Source organism: Lissotriton helveticus, chromosome 4_1, assembly GCF_964261635.1.
Source record: "Lissotriton helveticus chromosome 4_1, aLisHel1.1, whole genome shotgun sequence".
Lineage (NCBI taxonomy): Eukaryota > Metazoa > Chordata > Amphibia > Caudata > Salamandridae > Lissotriton > Lissotriton helveticus.
The window spans coordinates 841,190,570-841,212,327 of NC_136063.1; the positions used below are offsets into that span (position 1 = coordinate 841,190,570).

A 21,758-nucleotide genomic window follows, 5' to 3' on the forward strand; every position below is an offset into this window, starting at 1 on the left:
ACAGGAGGGGGGTGGAGGCTTAATTGGCACACCCTGTTGGACAAGGACAGAAAACAGGTAGATCCCGCGAGGCGGGAGATTAGAGGTCGATTTCTAACCTACGGTACTTATCTTTAAGTAGCAGAGATGATGATGAGCCACTCACGCCCTCAAAGCCCGGCACCCGTGTGGCACCTAGCTCAACCTCGTACTGGACCCTGAAGATAGACGCGGGTCTGCTTGTGTTGTTTATGAGGCTTCGCCGTGCGACTCGGTTGATTTCCGGGTTGGGCGTGGTCCACTCAGGTGGTAGGCGTGGCCAAATTGCAAAGATGGCCAGTGTACCAATCAGAGGATACACCCCGTGGGGGGCGGATGATGACGAAGTCAGTAGTCATCCACAGGGGGTTCGTACGTCCTGGTGACGGCGTACTGGTACCGCCTCGTGAACCAGGAAATCAGGTTACGATTCCCGGTTGCTAGTAGTTACTGAAAACACTTTCAGACGTATTGAGCGGCCATATCACGATCAGGCGAAACGTGGTGTAAGCTATTAGGACATTATGTATTTGGGGGACGATGCCAGTTTATGGTTAGTCAGGCTGACGCTGAGGCTACAATTGCTATGAGAGGTCAGTGGAATTCATAGCAACTCACTCGGAGCGTCATTTGATGTATTAATTCCCTGATTTATATCTCTATCCCTAGTTGTTTTGCGAACGATTTGCAAATATTAAAAAGGGAGTGTTCCTTGAGTGATGTCCTAGGATCAATGTTATATGTCGTTCCTGGTTGGCCTAGTTCATTTCAGAACTGAATTCCAGGGAATGTCATCATTTAGGCCAGACAGATGAGTTCCCAATCGGTACACCCAAAGCTGCTCCTTTTCAAACAATCTGTTCGTTAAGTTGGTTGTTCCGATAACCTGTTCTATAACTGACCACTTCAAGTCATTGGTGGTGTGATTGCTTGCTAGAAAATGTCTGCTCATTTTTGTGGTGGTCTTCTTGCAACTTATGTTACTCCTATGCTCACATATCCGTTGTTTCACTCTCCGAGAAGTCATTCCTACATAACGTAGGTTATATGGGCAAGTAATGATATACACGACATTAGTCGAGTTGCAATTGGTGTGTGCAGTTTGCGTCCACACCTTCCCTTGTTCTAAAGACAGCGTTTTTGTAGGGGCAGTTAGGTGGCACATGCTACAATCAGAGCACGGGTAATGCCCCGTGACCTTCGGTAGTCCCCAGCAGTCTGTGACAGAAATTGCTGCTGGTGGGAGTTGTTCCTTAGGGCGTGTGTGTACTAGCGCATCCTTCAAGCTACGTCCTTTTTTAAAGGAAAAGAGGGGTTTCTCCCAGTCTTTTTTGACAGTTGTTATGATTTTCCAGTGTTTGTTTACGGACTTCTTCATGATATTGGATAGGCTTTTGAATGTTGTCACACAGGTAAGAGGGATTGCATCCTGGGTGCTGGTTTTGTCCTCCAGGAGAACGTCTTGTGGCTGATTCCGTGCTCTTTTGTATCCTTTATTCAGGATTGCGGAGGGATAACCTCTTTCCAGTAGTTTCTCTTTAAGGCCACCAGCCTGTTCCTTGAAGACCTGCAAGTCGCTACAATTACGTCTTAGTCTCAAGAACTGGCCATATGGTAAATTTTCTTTGAGAGGCCGAGGATGAAAACTAGTGAATTCCAATAGGTTCTTTTTGGCTGTGGGTTTATGGTGCGTTTTGGTTGAAAGGTTTGTGCCGGATACAGTAATTACTACATCTAGAAAGACTGTTTCAATCTTACTGATGGAGTGAGTGAACTTGAGGTTTTGGTTCAGAGTATTTACCCAATTTAGGAATTTTTTTAGTTCACTGTCACTGCCTGTCCATAGCAGCAGAATATCATCGATATAACGCTCCCATAAAAATATGGAAGTGTGAAATGGGCACGTGGATGGTAAGATGTGTTTTGTTTCAAAATCTGCCACATAAAGCCCTGCCACACTCGGGGCAAAGGTGCTGCTCATAGATGTCCCCGTGCATTGGAGGTACAGCTGATCTTTGAAGGTGAAGAAATTCTCTTTGAGAGCAATTGATGCACATTCAATAATGAATGCTCTGGGAGTCTGGTATTTCCTATCTATGCGTTCCAAGCTTCACCCAGGACCTTGATGGTCTCGTCCTGGGGAATGCTCGTGTATAGGCTTTCCACATCTAACGTCACCAATGTGACTGTATTTTCTGTGAAAGTTAGTCCCTGTAGGAGCTGTAGTAAGCTTTTTGTGTCTTTTAAATAAGTCTCAGTGTTCTGCACAATTGGCTTCAGAAAATGGTCACAAAAACGTGACAGGGGTTCGACAAGGGATCCAATTCCGGAGACGATAGGACGTCCCGGCGGTGGCAGCTTGTTTTTATGCATTTTGGGCAGTGTGTAAAAGTATGGAATGACACTACTGCTAGTGCTCAAAAAGTCTGCCTCGTTTTTGGACAAATGGCCCTGCTCCTCAGCTTCTCTCACCAGTAGTGTGATTCTATTCCTCAGATCCATGGTGGGGTCCCTGGTTAGAAGGATGTAGTTTTTCCGATCTGAGAGTAAATCCTGGCAGGTTTTTTCATAATCTTCGGTGTTTAGTATCACTATTCCCCCACCTTTGTCTGCTGGCTTGATGGTAACAGTCCTGTCATTTTGAAGGTTTTGGAGGGCTTGGTATTCTGCGGTTGTGAAATTACCAAAAAGCTCTGGGTTTTGGCATGTTTCAAGGCCTTGAAAGACAGCCTGTTCGAAGGCTGTGATTGCAGCCGGTACTGTATGTGGTGGTGGGGTAAAAGTAGAATTAAGCCTTAGACCCGTATCACCACGGCGGTTCGTCTCATTTGGATCATTTTTGTCCTCGAAGAATGACTTAAGTTTCAATTTCCGAAAAAAGGCTGCAAGTTCACAGTGGAGCTTAAACTTGTCAGGGCGTGCAGTTGGGACGAAACCAAGGCCTTTCTCCAGGACTTTGGTCTCGATTGTATTCAGAGTCTTACTTGACAGATTGGTAACCAGGCTTACAAGCCGCTCGGTCCCGGTTGGGCACTGTTGCTGCGTGTGTGGTTTGCCACAGGGTCGTCCCCCTCCCACGTCACCTGGTTGTTGCCTCTCCTCTTCCCGTGTCCTCTCCGGCCATTCTCTAAAAAAGGCGGTCGGTATTGGTTTCGGAAGTTCATAGGTGGCGTGAAACCCGGATTCCACCCCATGAAGGGTATGGCGGGTGTTGGTATGGAAACTGTTGGGGGACTACTCCCATCTGTGGTGGTGGTTGCCAGCTTGGTTGTTAGTTTGCATACCTCGACCTTCCTCTGTTGGTACGGTTCCCGCGGTTTCCTCTTCTTTTTGTTTGTTGGAATGAGCCATTGCTCGAGCCGCTGCTATTAGACGAAGCATCATCAGAGTAGTCGGAGTTGCCAGCATTTTTAGTTGAGGGAGTATAACTGGCTGCCGAGTAGGGATAGATTTTCTCGAACTCAAATTTCTTTGAGTCCTTTTGAAATTTAGTGGCTTTTGACTGCATGAGAGTGTCTTTATATTCATTAAGTTCCTTGTTTATCTCGTCCAATTTTTTCTTATAGCCTGTTATAGTGGCTTTGAATTGGGATTCAGTCTCCCTAATTTCGATCATCAGAGCTTCAGAGAGTCTGAGTGCTGTCTTTATTATTAAAACAAGCCAATCACGCGTGCAATGCCACGCGATCATGGCCCAGTCTTTTCGAAAAGTGGCATCATTCAGAAAGATGCGCGGAGCATTTGTAACTAGGAGACCTCTGGGTGCAGTGTTCGAAATTAGATACTGCTTGAGGATGGTTCCATGTAGGATCGTCCGTATATGTTCCCGTTTCTTCTCCGTGAGTTTTTCCCACTCGGAGGTGTTTGCTATAGCCTGTGAGATCTGTGGGTCCGCGAATAATGAAGTGTCGGACATGATGACTTCTATTTCTGACTCGGAGTATGTTAAGCCCAAGTTCGCCATGGTGGATTTAGAGCAGAGAAAGTGAGACAAGGGTGATCTGATTAAAAGGCGATGGTGTAAGGAGATCTTGCCCCACGCTGAGATAAAATCAAACTCTCACAGCTGTGCGCTGCTTAGTATGTATCAACAAGAAGAGAGGGAGGGAGAGTCAGGACACCCTCTTATACCACAAGACCTCTCTTTTTTTGTTGATTGACAAATTACACGTGTACACCATTAGATGGTCTGTTCTATATAATAGACGTAATTAATGTATTTTTATGATGGGCTCCTTGTTGGAAACCGTGCCTCGGTATTGACATTAATGACTTGATTATAATTGTTGCAATTGCTACTACTATCTATTACTGCTCTCTTTTGGCCTCACTGAAAAGAAGAATATACTCCCCCCAAAAAAATACTTTTAATATTAAATTGGAGTGTGGACCTTCGAAGTTTTCGAACACCAATTTTTTAGTACAATGATCAAGTGGTCTGCTGGTTGCGCGGAAGCCGGCTTTGCCCCCAATTGTGGCTACAAGTTCACATAGGACTTTGGAGAGAGTTGCCCATTTGTCAATGATGGCTGTGCATGAGCAAGTACACAACCACTCTTCTTGGCTGCATCGGATTTTGCTCTCCATGAGTTCCACCTTGGTGATCAGGTCCAGTAGGTACTGTGCGATCGACTGAAGAAGGTCTATAAGTAACTCCATTTTGGTAGATTGCAATATCATTGCTCTGGCCATGGAGTTTTGTGCTGCTGTCATGGAGGTCGGTTGAAAGTCCTCCATCCTATTGCTATCTTGAGTACTGGGGGACGATTCAAAGCAAAGATAAGGAGATGATGGACTGAGCGCTGAAACTTTTCAGACACTCACCCCCAGTCACAGATCTGGGTTGAATCCATCATCATTCTTTAGCTCACTTCCCCATCTCAGTTCAGACCCAGCTATATGCAAATCAGTCTTGACCCTGTGCCTCATGGGAACAGTCTAGCCCAAGCTGCCAAGCCAGGTCTTCCCTGAACCGGAAACAAGCATTGTAGGAAGGTAGATCCCTGACTATGGTTGCCCCCAACTTTTTTGCCTGGTGTTTTGCTGGTTTTCTGACTTAGTTGACCTGGGGCCCTGCTATTCAGGACCCCAGGCCTACTGCTCTCTCTGTAAAATGGATTCCATATACCTTAGGTACATATCTATTTGGCTACTGAGTCACCTTATCAGTCCCTGTACAGTGTACCTTAGGTACCCAGGGCATAGGTGTACCCAGGGCCTACCAGGGGCTGCAGCATGTATTATGCCACCCCTGGCTGGCCATCCAAATCTGACACAACTGGCTGCACGACAGCTGGGGCAAGGTGGTGTAAACACCCTTTGCTTTAGATATAGTATTCCTATATCTAACCCTAAAAATGGACACATATATTCCTATCAGTCACTCCTATGGCAGGCCTTATCAATCCTGAAGGCAGAGTGCTTGGAATAATGTGAAATGGTGCTCTGGCATGAGCTGAGCCCGTTTGCAGCTTGCGGAACCAAGTCCTAATAGCTGTTCCATGATAACGCATACCATATACTCTTAAGTGCATTATAATCCTCGCGGTTATATGCCAACTCTGGTATCGCTTTATCAAAACATGTCGAGTAAGGTGTCGTACGAATTGGAATACTAACCCCTCGCCAATTCTGGCGACGGGGTTAGCATTCCACCCTTCTAGAGGGACACGACATGTATGTAACCTGTAACCCCGGTTAAAGTCAGACATAGCCTCAGCTCCACAAGATGGATGCTGCCACCGAGACACAAGTCTGCCCTCCTGCTGCTGGGAGTCCTCCCAGCACAGGAGGCAAGGACAAAGGGTTTCCTGCCAGGGGCGGTGCCAGCACCGTCCCAGACAGGATTTTGTGTATCCTAGGTAGGCAGGGCTTTAGAGGAAGGTGACTGCAAGTGGCACGCCGGTGCTCACTGTGCATAGGCCGGCTTGAACCAGTTCCAGGGGCACTCTAGCCCCTGATCTGGGGAAAGCCCGCCAAAGGAGAGGGGTGTAACCACCCCCCTCCTAGTCCCACCCATAGGGCAGGACTTAGTCGCGTGCCAGCCCCCTTTTGCAGGATAAAGGTAGGAGCAGGCCCCCTTCCAAATTAGATCATCTTTGAATCCTGAACCAACTTTCCACGAAAGGAACTCAAGACTCTTCTCAAGATTTCTCCCTTGTGGCTAAGGAGTAGTAACCCTGCAGCAGCAGGCACCATCCAAGCATCGCGGTCTGCTGTAAGTCTCTCCTCCGGATCAAGACTGCCCAGCTCAACGAGAACCGGCTTCCCTGGCACCTCTGACCTCTACCTGCATCTTCAGCCCAGCTGAGACCCGTGGGTGCGACGAGACCTCGAGGGACCGGCCATCTTCAAGACTGCACGACGCTTGCCCAGCACGACTCCCGAGTGACCCTCGACCGAGTGCTTTGGGGTAAGAGAAGCCCCAACCCTGAGCAGCTACAGCACCGAAGTCCAGCCCCCTTGCATCCACGAGATCTGCGTGGGGCCCTTCTGCTCTTTGCTGCTCACCGCGTTGTCCAGGTCACTTGCCCGTTGGCTAGTGGCCCTCCTGACGACGAACTTCGACGACAACACCACTGGTCTGGTTGCTCCAGACTGGCCCTTGCTTCCCTCCATCAGAGAAGTACCCTGGACCCTCCTGGTCCACTCCAGATGCCATTTTAAGTCCACCGCGTGGGCTTGCATTTGCCAAGACTTGTTGCCCCAATCCCGGGTCCAGCGACGTCTACAGCAGATACCACCGTGGGACAGCTCACCCTCCATCCTGGTCGCCGACAACGCCTCCTGGTCCGAGAGACTGCAGAGCCCAGCGTCGCCCACTCACCTGGTCGAGGTGACTTTGCCCGGTGCCATCCTGGTGCCCATCTAATCACTGGCTAGTGATTCAGAACTTGGTACCCTCTGCTTACAGGTATCCATCTTCACTGATCCAGGCTTGGATCACCACGAACTTCTTCACTGGTCGCCTGCCAGCAACTTCTTTCTTCAGGCTCCATAGACTGCAACGAGGATCTCCGACGTCTTTTCAGCCCTATGCAGCCGCAGCCCCTGGGCTAGGTAACCTGAGCATTTCGGTGCTCCAGCATAGTCTTACTATCTAAGTGTCAGGATCCATTGTCGTTTCAGCTCTACTTAGTCGGGTTCGCCCGAGAACACTAACTTTGCTTTTACTAGCCTCCATAGATTTTTTCCCGCCTTACGCGTGAGAGTTCCCACTCTGCACACGAAGTCCCTAGGCCTCCTGCTCGTAATCTAAAGGTTCAGTAGTCCAGTCCTAGCGATCCTAAAGCCTATGAGAATAGTTACTTACCTGCTAGTAATTCGCATTCCACTTGTTTAGTATATGGTTTTTCATGCCCCCCGGGCATTTGTGTAAATTGTGCGACTTAAAGTATTTTCGTAAGAGTTTTGTTGAGTGCTTAGCTCCCTGACTCATAAAGAGTTCAGGGTAGTCTTGTTATAAATAAATATCTGTTTATTTTCATAACAACTTGTGTGGTGTCCTTTCACTTGGTGTTCAAGGGGTAAATGTGATGGTAAAACAGTTGGCTTAACACGCCCTCTAGAGTTTAGCCTAAAGACTGCACGTGTCCATGCTACTAGGATAGCTGGTCTATCAGGTTGACTTACAACCAGACATCAATAAGGGTTGTTTGGACTGATACAAAGTGTTCCCTAGAATAGTGAACATTATATATCAGGCCAACTTCTCACAAGCATCCTGGGACCTGTTTCTGAGTAACACTCTTGATCAGCTAGGCTAGCTTGAATCCAGTGGCGAAGTGAGCAAGAGACCCACGTCTGGGCATACACTGCCAACTTAGGGCGAGCAAAGCCAACACAAGGAGATGATGGACGGAGCGCTGAAACTTTTCAGACACTCACCCGCAGTCACAGATCTGGGTTTAATCCATCATCATTCTTTAGGTCACTTCGCCACCTCAGTTCAAACCCAGCTGTATGCAAATCAGTCTTGACCCTGTGCATCATGGGAACAGTCCAGACCGAACTGCCAAGCCAGGTCTTCCCTGAACCGGAAACAAGCATCCTGGGACCAGTTTCTGGGTAACACCCTTCATCAGGCAGACTAGCTTGAATCCAGTGGCAAAGTGAGCAAGGGCACGTCTGGGCACACCCTGCCAACTTAGGGCGAACAAAGCAAACACAAGGTGATGATGGACGGAGCGTTGAAACTTTTCAGACACTCACCCCCAGTCACAGATCTTGGTTGAATCTACCATCATTCTTTAGCTCACTTTGCCACCTCAGTTCAGACCCAGCTCAGACGTGGGTCCCGTGATCTCCATACCACTGGAGTCAAGCTATCCTGGCTGATGAGGGCTGAAAGACCATAACCGGTCCTAGGATGCTTGTTTCCAGTCCAGGGAGGACCTGGCCTGGCAGTTCGGGCTGGACTGTTACCATTGGGGGCAGGGTCAAGACTGATTTGCATATGGCGGTCCAAACTGGAATGGCATGGTGAGCAAAAAAACGATGGATTTAGGCCCAGATCTCTGTACTGGTGTGAATGTATGACATTGTTCTGCATTCTGTCCATCAATTGTGTTTTTTTACCCAGGGACGATTGCCTAGCTTCTTCTACCGATCTGAACAGCTTTGGGGTGAACTCTAATGTCCTTTCAATTTTAGACTCCAGGTTATGAAAGAAGGATGCTAAGAGCTCCCCCAGATCATGGTTTAGTTCAGATGCACCAATGGTAATCATACTGGCTGTGAGTACCTCTGGGGATTTAGCCTGAGTAGATGCTTGGGGATTGGGTGGTTGATGGTAGTGGATTTGTGCGGAGAGTACTTTAGCGTGTTTCAGGACTTTACAACATTCTGCGCAGTTTATAACATTATTTGTTCCTGCTTCTAGGACTCCAAAGCCTGGGTGTTGGTAGATGTGTGGGACTGTTGGGAATTGGTCTCTCCTTGGAGCACTGCGCAGCCTCAGGCAGAAATTAGATCTGCGTTTCCCAGTTTAAGTACCCATGGACATGCGGAATAGGTGTCTTACTTAGGCTTAAAGTGCCTGTGCGCACATTCGGTAACCCTCAATTTACACTTTGATTGTAGCACACACAAGCAGTTTACTGGACCATGGGAAACTCACCAAGAGAGCACTCTCGGTTTATGTAATCCCTCTAATTGCCAGTTGTAGCGTCCTACCACTGCCCAGGTACATGTAAATGATCACGCCACACACAGCACTAGGCACCACATCTTTATTCATAAGTGTATAACCTTGTGAAGTTCAACAAAACACCAGTGATGACTCAAGGCGGTGAACAAACGTAAGTGTTTATTTGAAGATAATATACTCCGTGACCTCAGCCACAGCCTCTCTCGCTGCTGTCGCCTCAGGGTGTCCCCGGCGCTCGCCTTGGAACGCTGGTCGCGGTGACATTCTAAGTGATGTCACCGCGAGCAGCACCATCACACGCAGAGCCGCCGGGGGGAGGCGGAAGAGGGAGATACCACACATCCCCCTTCCCTGCAGGAATAGAAAACATAGATAGAACACTTTGCAGGTAACAAAATGGAGAAAGACCTTCATTAGGCAGAATGACAATAGTTACATCATTACATATTGGTCGAAATGCCTGGGAGGTCTGATCACTCTCCTGTTGGGCCTGTGACCTGGGAGAGGGACACCAGACGGCCTCCTGCTGGCGAACCCCCTATCTACTATTGGACCACTCTTCCCCCCTTTTTCACCTTCTGGGGCCTCTACTGGAGGGTGGTACTTTACAACTCTCCCTAGGTTCCATATCTTTCCTTCTTGGGTTTTGACTGCATTCTTGAAGAGTTTTGTGATTTTTGTGGGACTGCTGTACTCTGACCAGCTTGCCTTCCCTGTGGGGGCTCTGATTTTGATGTTGTCTCCAACTTTGAAGCCAACCTCCTGTGTGGCCTTTCGTTGGTCGTAACCTTCTTTCCGCACCCTCATGGCTTGTTCATGCTTCCTCAAACTGTCCTTTTCTTTGGTTCGGTCCGACCACCCCTTGTGCCATTCCATCCACCCCGGGGCAAGCTTAGTGTTGGGTGTCCTTGCGCGGAGCAATTCGAACGGGGTGACACCCGTCGTCTGATGCGGCGTGAACCTGTATGCTTCCAGACGCCTCCACAACTCTTCTTTCCAACTTATACCACTTGCTTTGGCCAGCTGGATGCTCTCCTTGATGGTTTTGTTAAAGCGTTCGACCATGCCATTGGTTTCTGGGTGGTATAACGCGCATCTCTTGTGCCTGATGCCTCTTTCTTCCAGGAAGTCTTCCATCTCTTTTGAGCATAGTTGTACTCCGTTGTCGGTGAGGATGTTGCTGGGGAGCCCCTCTCGGATAAACACCTCCTGCAAGAATCCGATGACGGTCTTAGTCGTGACTTCGCTGACGAGTTTTATCTCCGGCCACCGAGAATACAGATCCACGAGCACCAAGATGTAGGGTGTCCGCAGTTCCCCAGACATCGGGCCCAAGATGTCTAAAGCCAATTCGTCCCATGGTCCTGACGGGGGCGGTCTACACACCATGGGTGGTGTCTGTTGCTTCAAGACCTTGTCGCTATTGCAGCACGGGATGCATCCCCTGATTTTCCTTTCCGTGATCAGGTCCATGTTCGGCCACCAATAGCTCTCCCTGAGTCTTTGCTTGGTCTTAGTGATACCTAAATGTCCCTCGTGAGCTATCTCGACCAGGTTGTCTCTAACAGTAGCTGGTGGTATGAGTCTTGTTCCCCTGAACAGGCATCCGTCGACAATGGTTAACTCGTCCTTTACAGCCTGGAAAGGCCGCAGGTCTTCATCACGTTTGTCCCCGTGCTTCCATCCATCTCTCACTCTTCTGCAAACTTCTTCCATGGTCTTGTCCTCTTCTTGTGCCTTTCTCCACGATTCTTCACCCAACGCCTTCTGGATGGCGCAGACATTCTCGACCATGAGTCCTTCTTCATCTTCATCCGTTTTGTCTCGCAGTTCACCTGCTTCTGCTTCACTGACAAGCCTGGACAGGCAGTCGGCTGCAAGGTTTTGCGTTCCTGGAACATACTCGACATTGAATGTGTACTCCTGGAGACTGACCACCCAACGCCTTATCCTACTGGAGATGGCATCCAATCCCTTCTTGCTGAACACTTCTACCAACGGTTTGTGGTCGGTTCGGAGGGTGAACTGCGTACCCCACAGGAAGTCTCTGAATTTGCCTACTGCCCATGATACCGCCAATGCCTCTTTTTCAATGACTGAGTAGTTGTTCTCAGATTTTTGGAGTGACCTTGAGGCAAAAGCCACCGTTTCTTCTCCTTCCACACCTATCTGGGTGAGAACCGCTCCCAACCCTTTTGCACTTGCATCAGTGGTGAGGATCGTTGTCCGGCCGGGCATGTAGGACTTCAAACTAGGGGCTTCCGCAAGAGCTCTCCTCACATCCTCGAATTCGCTCTGGCAGTCTTGGCTCCATTTGAACTCGCTTTCTTTCTTCAGTAACAGCCTGATGGCGTAAGTCCTGCCGGCTAGGTTTCTGATGAACTTGCCATAGAACTCCAGCATCCCCATGAATGATTTGATCTCGTCTTTGTTCTTGGGTGGTGACAAATTCACAATGGTGTCTTGGAGCTCGACCTTAGGACGTATGCCTCCTGCTGTAATCTTGTGACCCAGGAAATCCAACTCGGCACAGCTAAAAACGCACTTGTCCTTCTTCACGGTAAGGCCCTGGGACAAAAACCTCTTCAGTACACATCTAAGTCTCTGATCATGCTCAACTTGGTTTTTTGCGAACACCAGTACGTCATCCTGGTAGCACATGACGCCCGGGATGCCCTTTAGGATGTTGCCCATGATTCTTTGAAAGACGGCAGCCGCCGAGACTAGGCCGAAAGGCATCCTCTTGAACTTGTAAGCGCCCATGGGTGTCACAAAAGCAGTGAGTTCTTGAGACTCCTCGTGAAGTTTTATCTGGAAATAGGCCGAGGTGAGATCGAGGGTGGAAAACACCTTGGCACCTTCAAGCATGCTCATCATTTGGGTGATGTTCGGCAAGGGGTATCGGTCAACGACGACCTCTTTGTTGAGTGCCCTCAAATCAATGCAGAGCCGGACTGACCCATCCTTTTTCTTCGCTGCCACGATGGGCGCCAACCATTCGGTCGCTTCCACAGGTTCGATAACTCCTGCCTTGCACAGTTTTTCCAGCTCAGTTCTGACCTCCTCCTGAATGGCTATGGGGAGTCTTCTGACTTTTGCTACGACGGGCTTGGCATCCTTCTTCAATTTGATTTTGTGGCAGTAGTTCTTCAAACACCCAAGCCCTTCTCTAAATACTTCTTTAAATTCTCTAGTGAAGTTAGCCTCACCCTCCTGTATCTCCTGTATCAAAATTTGGGGATTACTGTTGGGATTGAGGTACACCCCTAACCCCTTTTGTGCACGCCACCCCAAAATGTTATCTCCTACAGTGGACACATATACCTTGGAGACAGTAGACCTGTTTCTGTACTCGATCTTGCTCAGGAAGTACCCTTTCATGGAGATGGGGCGCCCCGCATACCCTCCTGGTCTCAGGTCTAACCTCCTCAAGATTATTTTGCCTTTAGACACACGTGAGAACTCATTAGCATTAATGATAGTTATTCGAGAACAAGAGTCAAACAATGCGTCTATCTCAACATTCCCAACTTTTATAGTGTCTTTGGGACTTTCAACTTGTTCCTCTTCTACCTGTGCTGTAACTTCTATACACAAGGGGTTTCTGGGACCTGGCGCCTTCAACTCTTGTATTTGCACAACAAATTTGTCGCTCACCACATTTGTTCTGTCTCTACTCTGCCTACTGGCCCCCTGCCCACTCTTGCAGTATTGCTTAAAATGGCCTTTCTTACCACACTTGTTACACGTGAACCTGAGGGCGGGACACTCCTTGTCGTTGGCTAGGTGCCCTTGTTTCCCACACCTGTAACAGGTACCTTTGTATGACCCTCCTGGTCTGCTTTCCTTCTGCTCCTTGCTCACTGCCTTCTGACCTTTAACAACAGACACAGTCTCGCATTCGGTCACTATCTCACTGACATTGGTCCTTTCATCATTCTTCTTCTCCCCTGCATCTTGCTTAATCTCCTTGACGCACTGTAACATGTGCTCTACCTGCTTGGCTATGATAAGAACCTCCCTCAAAGGCGGGTCATCTTTAAGCCATAGTTCCTCACGCACTCGCTCCATCCTGCAGGTCAAGACAAACTGGTCCCTAATCCTCTCCTCGCTTGCTCCCCCAAACTTGCACGTGGCAGCTAACTTCCTCAACTCAGACACAAAATCCTCTATAGACTCCCCCTCTTTTTGTGCCCTCTTACCAAAATGGTACCTCTCCATAATAGTGCTGGTCTTGGGGAGGTAGTGCAAATCTAACTTCTTAAGACTAACTTCAAATTCATTCAGACCTCTTGCCTCCTGTGCCCCTAAATCCGGGAGATGGTCTAGGACTTCCTCTCCTTCTGCGCCCAAATAATAGGCCAGTAATGCAACCTTTCTTTCTAGACCTAAGTTTGGCCCACATACCGTAGCATAATTTAAGAACACTTTTTTCCATTTCTTCCACAAGATGGTGGGGTCCCCTGGGTTGGTCAGGAAGAAGGGTGGAGGAGTCACACTTTGCATGTTAAATGTACAATAAGCAGAAAGAAAATTTTTCCCCTCAAATATGTACCTTTCCACCGTGTATTAAACTGCCTATTGAGAACCGCACCCACAACCGATACTATGACACTTATAATACAGCAAGTAGCATCCACTATGATAAGTACACATACAATACTTCAAATTCCCACAGTGGCAAAGAAGCAGGAGTGAACGGTGAGGAGAAAACTTGCACAATACTTAATGATGAGAGTGAAGGAGACAGCCTTTATTCCCTTGGGGAGAGTTGCAGAAGTCTTAACCAAGGAATAGCGCTGGTTATACTGTCAGTTTCCTGTGATGCACACCACTACGCTGTACCCAAAATTAGTGTGGCCTGACTTTACCCATACAGGGATGAAGATGGGAAACACAGGGTTGGACTTATTAAGCGCATAAGATGAGTACTATTCAGCACGAGGCCCGTGCACATTCGAAGTTGTTCCACTGTAGTACTCCAAAACGTGCCACTGCACCAAATTGTTCTCCCCAATGCTTTTCCACTTCCCACGCCGCGCTGTCACATAAACATCCAGTCATTTACAAGTATGGCGTGGGTCGGAGGCTCTGTCCCGCTGTGCTCCTAATCTCTTTTCACCTCCTACGTCGCGCTCCTTATTACCACGCAGCGCTGGCAAGTTCACTCCTTTTATCAGCCAAACTGCTCTGCTACCTCGTCAAAATGCGGCAAGGAGTAATGTGCTAATACTCTCTTCACACGCTGCTTAGAGGTGCAAAGAGACACGTGTCACTTCCGCAGGGGTGTGTGAGGAGGGAGGGTACACCCAGCGGAATCAGGCTCACAACACCTGAGATGCGTCAACACACAGCGCTGCTCTGTTGCTGTGAAAGATGAATTCAGAAGGGGCGCGCGGTGAAAGTCTTTGATGGAGCACTGGCTTTCACGTACAGTCCCTCATCTGGCGGTGCCTTAATTATGCCGCTGGCAGCTCTGACAAAGTAGGAAGGTCGCTTCCCTCTTGAGGCTCGCCACAGTCACAACGTGGGCGGGGGTCTAAGGGCAGCGCGCAGGGTCAGTAAATAGGCGTACCTCACCTCCAGTAAGAAGGAGACTTCACGCGTTCTTCCCCGGCCACTTCAGCTGCTTGTAGCTTCATTCAGCACTCGATGCTACAGTCAGTAGCGCCGCAACCCGATGCCATTCTCAGCCAGCCTGCCGGGTTTTAAAAGTTCAGCTGTGTTTCTTCCTTTTTTCTTCAGACGGCTTCTGGGCGTGTTGAGGTCACGAGAGGCTTTAACCCTCGTCGCCAGTGTGAAGTTCAACAAAACACCAGTGATGACTCAAGGCGGTGAACAAACGTAAGTGTTTATTTGAAGATAATATACTCCGTGACCTCAGCCACAGCCTCTCTCGCTGCTGTCGCCTCAGGGTGTCCCCGGCGCTCGCCTTGGAACGCTGGTCGCGGTGACATTCTAAGTGATGTCACCGCGAGCAGCACCATCACACGCAGAGCCGCCGGGGGGAGGCGGAAGAGGGAGATACCACAAACCTTTAAGTGAACATTCGACATTATGAATTCTATGACCCCCACACTTGCGTCACTGACAAGTCATTCAGGAACCAAAAGGATCCTGTCATCTCAACTCACTAGATACTACAAATGACAGCCTATTAGCAAGGTTCTTAGTAAATATGTAACATTAAGATTTCAAAATAGGTTTTTAGAACGTCAAAAATAAACTAAATACTTGAACCGCTAAATTGCTATCTGTTTTGCTTATCATTTTGAACTTTTTGCAATTTCCAAGTGTCTTTCAGATATCCCTCAGGTAATCCTCGCATATTCAAAGATGTCCGCCTTAGTGTACGGTCTATTTAATACGAGTTCGCGATTCTTGAAAGGCTAATGTGCGTCTGTCTGTCCTCTTTCTTCTCCTATGACTGAACGGGATTCCTCTGGCTTCTTCAATGACGACGACATGGGCCAATGAGCGACTCCGCCGAGACAGCTGACCCCCGATTGACCCCGCAGCCATGATCTCCCCGAGAGACGCTCCGAGTAAGCTCCGCCCTCCCCTCCCTACCAGACAGACTATAAATACCAGGAAGAAAGTGGATCGCAGTCTAGCCACCCCTCCCCCCAGTCTGAAGCAGGGCGACTAGCAGACACAGCACCCTCAGTCCCCGCCCCCACGTACATACAGTACATGCACGAAGCCGGCGAGTCAACCACTCTGCATAACTGCAAGAGACCTACCTTCTTCAATGAGGGGAACACGGTGCATCTCACTGCACGGATCTTTGCAGCCTTGAAATGCAAGTGACGAAGGAGAAGCCGTCTCAAAGTTAGGAGGGAGGGCTCGCTGTGCAGAAACTGATCGGACAGCAGAAGTCCCCAAGTTGTTTCCATCGGAGGCCTGCTACCTGTGATTTATGATGGAGAGGGTGAGCTTGTTTCTTCATCTGTGCGGCGGGTCTGGATACGGCTGCAGCGCTGTGGGTTGGTGGTCCGGAGTGGCTTTTAGCAGTAGCCGGTTTGTGGTCAGGACGCAGGGTCGCCCAGCTGCGCAAAACCTAAATCATTTCCTGGTACTTTAGTTAATGGCATGCATGGTAACGTATGAATGATGTTTGTAGCTTATCTAGTTTGGCTGTTGTGTTGCTTCACTGCTGGAAAGTGGTAGTTTATGATGGTCCCACATTATGGAGTATAAATTAAGCAGGATTGCCCTATGGCTCCATGTCACAGGGATGCAACTTTTTGCAAATTGTTATTATGAGGAGGGAGGATCTAATGGGTTAACTTGGGACATTTGCTACGAGTTCCAGACAGGACTGATTGTGATAAACAAGTGCTTGTTCCTGTGACAGTTATATTGTGACCTGAAAACTGGGGAACGTAAACTCTGCTAATGTTGGGCTGGGTAAAGTGACTTCAAGCTCGGAAAGTGTAGGTGCTCCCTTCCGTCCGATAATTGGACCTCTCTTCCTCACCCCTACTCTGAATCTGGGAAGATTGTGCTGCTCCAGGTAGGCGTGATACTGCCGTATTACTTGTCCGAGGCAGCCGGGTGGGTCCTGTTTCAGATGTCCCACTCATCCGAATATGAACTCGTCCTTGATTTATGTCGGGCTCCTGCGGAAATCTCCACCCGCTGCACAGAGTGCTCTGCAGCGGTCCCCTTTCCAGGACCAGCCTCATTGTGGGCTAATCTACCAGTCCGCCGGGAGGTGATCTGCCTGAGAAACCGTGTTCGTTTCTGCGCAGGATCTAGACCGGTACCGCGGCGGGCTCCTGGCTGACTCACAAATCGCAGGTTTAAAATAATCGGTGTCGACGATTTACTCTGTCTCCATGGTCGACTGTTTAAATTCTACATCTCTTTGCCATCATTTTATGAGGTGGTGGTTGAGCTGTCATTTTGTGCAGGTCAATCAAAGTACTACGGCTATTACTCGTCCCTCCTTTGAATTGCCCTGGTATTTGCTTCCTATGAGCAGGCAGTGCAAGTGGTGCCTATCGTCTTCTTACCGCTATTTTTTTTCTCAGTATTTTATGTTGAAGAGAACGTGCATATACTCCTGCAACTCGTTTAAAAAAACCTTGCTCGCAGAACGGGGTGGGGTGCCCTTCCCAATCTTGACGTGCCGTAGTCTTGTCAAGAGCACGGGCTTGAAGATGAAGATTGCTCTGCCAACACTGCACACGAGGCACGTGTCCAACTCCAATTACTGTTTAGATCTGTTTCCACAAGGGATTGTTCTGCATATTCAGCATTTGTAGTGAAAAACACGCCGTGGCCCGCACACACTCGCGGCTAGTCCTGGTATTGCCCTCTGTGCGCAAGAGTCGCATACTGTATTCATAATTGTAAGTCTTACAGCAGACACTTCCTTTAATGATTTAAGTCCACACGTTTTTTTTTTACTCTTAATTAAAAAAAAAAATACGACTTTAGGTACTAGGACTTTTCCTGGGTTGCTCTTCCATCCAAGTATCCAAAATGTGCATTTTTCCGCTTCTGGCTCTTGAGTAGGCCCTCATATGCGTCTTACAAACAGGTTGGTTGTGTGGGCTTTTTTTGTTGCTTTTACAACCAATGTATTTAAAAAACGACTCGTCATACAAAACGAGATAAAAAAAAAAAAAAACGGAAGAAGCATCAGATGGGGATTCTCAAATATTTTCTGCTTTTGTTTTGCCTTCACACATGCAATGTTTTTTAATTGCATAAATATAACACCGAGGAAAGTAAGGACATCAGGATGTAAAAGAAAAAGGGTGGGGGAAGGACAAAACATGAGGACCCTTTTAAAACTTCATAACTTGCTCAAACAGCCTCTTTTTTATTTATCAACTGTATTTAGTTTTACTAGTCCTTATTTTTCTAATCTGAGTTCTGTTTGTCTGGTGTCAGTTGTTTTCCCGCGTTCTTGGTACTGTAGAGTTTGCAGCAGCCAGAACTAAGGAATTCAACGTTGTTTCCTTGATCTTTGATGTGATGTAGACTGTGTGACCTCAACATTTTTTTGACTTTGTGGCAACCATTTGTCTTTTTCTCTTATCACTTTTAGTCGAAGGAATTCTACTTTTGTCAGCGCTCCAGTGTCTTGATCTTCCTTCAGAGAGGCAACTCTTTAGTCTGTTTTTAGATGCAATGGCGGACACGTTTGATGCTCGGTGTTGTAAAATTAATGTGTCTAACGTGTACAAAGAAGTGGTAGATATCTTCTGTTTCCTTGTAGGACAGGGGCATGAATCGGTGTGAAGGGCTTGTTTGTTTTTGGCATGGTTGTTCCGTAGAAGCAGGTCTACTCTGGCAAGGGTAAAGGGTCATCTCATCTCCAAATGTTAGAAAGTGGCTATATATGTATAACCTCCTTGTATCAAACATTTTGCCATGAAGGACCACATATGTTTTGTAGCTTTCAATGCCATGACTTTCTTGATCTCTTCCGGGAGGCTAAATTCAGAATCTTCTCTGTGAAGACATTTGTTAAGCTTTTTTTATCTTGGCTTGCAGTATACTTCTGAAGCGCGAGTTTCTCCGATTCTTTTGCAAAAAAAGGTTCTTTTGGTGCCTTGTGCTTTTAGAAGGTAGTAGCAGGTTTCGATCAGGTGTTCTGAGATTGAGCTGTATTTAGAGATGTAGAGCCACACACTCTTGTACACTTCGTGCCCGAGATCCCGTATAGCACGGTTGGCCTTAGCTGTATTGTTGAGGGATTGGTCCCGCTTCCTCTCACAGCACACCTTGTGGTGGTCACAGGTTGAGGGTCAGGGACTTCCCCATAATGTGTGATTGATTCCATCTTTGGTTGGAAAACTTCTGGGACATATAGGATTGAGGCAGCTTTATTTATAGCTGGGGCTAATCTCATGATTCAATTTGCTGCCTATTTTCCCACTAAAACTGGAGTCCGTTTGGTGTGACAAGCGGGGGTGGGGGGAACTAGATGTGTAAATGGAGTACATAAACTTTCATATGAAATCGGAACAGACTTTTTTGTTTGGGATTCCCTAATGTGTCGTAATCTTTTATTTGCAGTAGTTTATGGTTATTTAGTTTGTTACAGTATAGTGCAACAGCATCCACTGATTCCTTCAGTACCTTGGGAGTATTTTCTAAAGGGTCAGTATCATCACCATAAGGCTGTATCAACATTTGTTCTTTACCTGCACTTGATACATCGCCTGAGACTGTTGGTAGAATTTTGGGCTATTGCTGTGCCAACAGGCATCCCTGTTGGACACCTTTGCCGTCTTGAAAGTTTCTCTTTATTTTCCTTTGGATCCATTTACCTGTCTTGGGCTGGGATGCTTGCATATAGTGTTTCAATACGAGTGGCAGGTGCGACCTTCTTCCATATGCTTTTAATTTGTTGAAAGCTTACCTCTGTTGAATATGTCAGAAAACCTTGACAGTTTTCCATATGATTTGTACTTCATGATCAGATGGTTCAAGACCAATGCTTGATCTGTGCTCTTAAACCTGGTAGAAACCCCCCCCTGACAGTGCGTCAGCAGCTTTTTGTCAATTGTTAGGATATAAAAATCCAGTGGGTTGAGAAACCAAGTTTACAGCTTGTTATGGGAGTTTCAACCATTATGCCACGGGGAAACAAAATGTCTAATTAAATGACAATGGTGTGGTCAAGATAAAACTACCACATTAGTGGTAAAGTGGTTGTGCATTTTAGTTTGTGTTCAGTTAGTTGCTTTTTCCACGTCCCAAGTCCCACTCTGCACTGTAGGGCAGGAAGAGGCAACTCCCGCATTCTGCTTAATTAAAACTTGGGCAGTAGGGTTCTAACATTTTTTCTGTTCTTAATTAAAGGGCTGTCTTGAAAGGGCTGACGTGAGCTATATCCAGTCACACCATTTATGATGTTGGATCGTAGTGTATGTTATATATAATGTAACTTATATGATATATTATATTATATTGGTTTTAAAAATAAAGAAATACATATAATTGAAGTCCCACTCGTAACTGTGCTGACGTTGGTTTCATCCTCACTGGTTGGTTACCCCGCAGTTGAATCTGGATTGGTCAGTGTTATTTTAGTTTTGCAATAGTATCTTTAGTTCAGCATTGGACATGGTCTACTCTTGTGTAGTGTCTGATTTCCGCTAGAACAGTGGTTCAGTATTGCTCTACAAACTAAAAAAAATCATATTGTCAAACTCCACTGTTACAGTACTCCTATTGGACAGTTAACTATGCTGTCACCGGAACGTTTTCCGAATATTGCACACCATCATGGAACTACCTCATGTGAGTGTGCTGTAACATGAAATGTCCTAGCTCCATTGGAGAATATCTACAGGCGTAACTATGTACCAGTTTGCTTTTCACGTCGGCTTGGTTATGAAAGGTAAGCATATAGCATGCAAATTAAAAACCTGTTCCTTACATTTCTGGAAGCTTTTGTTGATATAAGGAGATGAAAAACTGCAATTTCATGTACTTACAACCACCCTAGCACAAAGAGCCTTTGTTGTAGCATTCCTCTCAGAGCTACAGAGGACTTCTCATTCGTTTTAATTAAAATGCATTAGAGCTTAGGATCTACCTTTTTTAGTTTAAAGTAAATGTTCAAGCCACTTGCAGGTCTCTCTCGCACAAGAACACGCTTTTCTAGTAGCTATTACTTTTAATCATATTGCAAAAAATCAGTTTACCCATATAAGAGCATTCTCAATTGTCTCTTCTCAGCAATGCCTCTCTGAATTTTACATCGCATCACATCGCCAACCTAATTTTAAGCTGAAGGTCTTGAGAAAGGTGAGTTGGCAGCTGTGGGTTAGCTAAACATTGTGTACCTGGGATTAAGCCCTGGCAGGCTGTGGAGCAGGACCCGGAGACAGTAGTGTGCACCCTATATATCTTAGACTTGTAGTCTACTTGACTAGTTGTTGCTCAAAACCACAGATCCTAACATTGGAATGTCAGAATGCTCTGTCTTGGCAGGTATTGCCTGGGGCATGCCTTCTTGTATGACATGCAGACTTAAGTGAGTCCGGTTTAGTCCTCCTCACTCTACCTCATGTTACTTGCACTACCGTGTATTCCACTGTTCAGCCACTGTGTGCATATTGCCATCTATCTAATATCAGACACCATCCCAGTCATTGACTCCAAGATGTACAATACAGTTGATGACGACGGCCCTGCTGTGTTTGATGGAGGTTGATGCCTTGATTTGAGACTGCTTAAAATTATCTTTAGTTATATTCTACCTGCCCCTGCCATTAGTGTGGTCTTGATGACCCACCACCAGCAGCTCTGACTGCAGCTGTCATGCCTCAGTTTGATCTGCTAAATTTGCTCTGGACTATTTTCTAACACTTTCACTCTGTCTTGGGATGCTTTGATTATCACAACTGTGATCCATTCTTTTTCCAGCTGTAGTGCACTGTATCTTGCTAGTTTGGGTCATCTATCCAGCAAACATCCGAGTGCAGAATCTGACTCTGGATTACTCGCTGAAATCTATATGTAAGATTCACAAACCGATTTTGCTGGTCTTGGGATGAAATTCCTGCCTTTGTAATTCATCCTTTCATCAATTAGAGTTCCAAAAAATCAATTTGGGGGTAAC

General features: G+C 47.1%; 1 protein-coding gene across 3 annotated transcripts in view; it reads left to right on the forward strand.

Moving 5' to 3' along the window:
• Positions 1-15,749: 15,749 nt before the first annotated feature.
• The window catches only part of LDLRAD4 (low density lipoprotein receptor class A domain containing 4), a 314,408-nt gene continuing 308,399 nt past the window's right edge, over positions 15,750-21,758 (forward strand). For all 3 annotated transcript variants that reach the window (XM_078687499.1, XM_078687501.1, XM_078687502.1), the window contains exon 1: positions 15,750-16,097. The gene's annotated coding sequence lies outside the window, so the exon portion shown is untranslated. The remainder of the gene's footprint in view (positions 16,098-21,758) is intronic.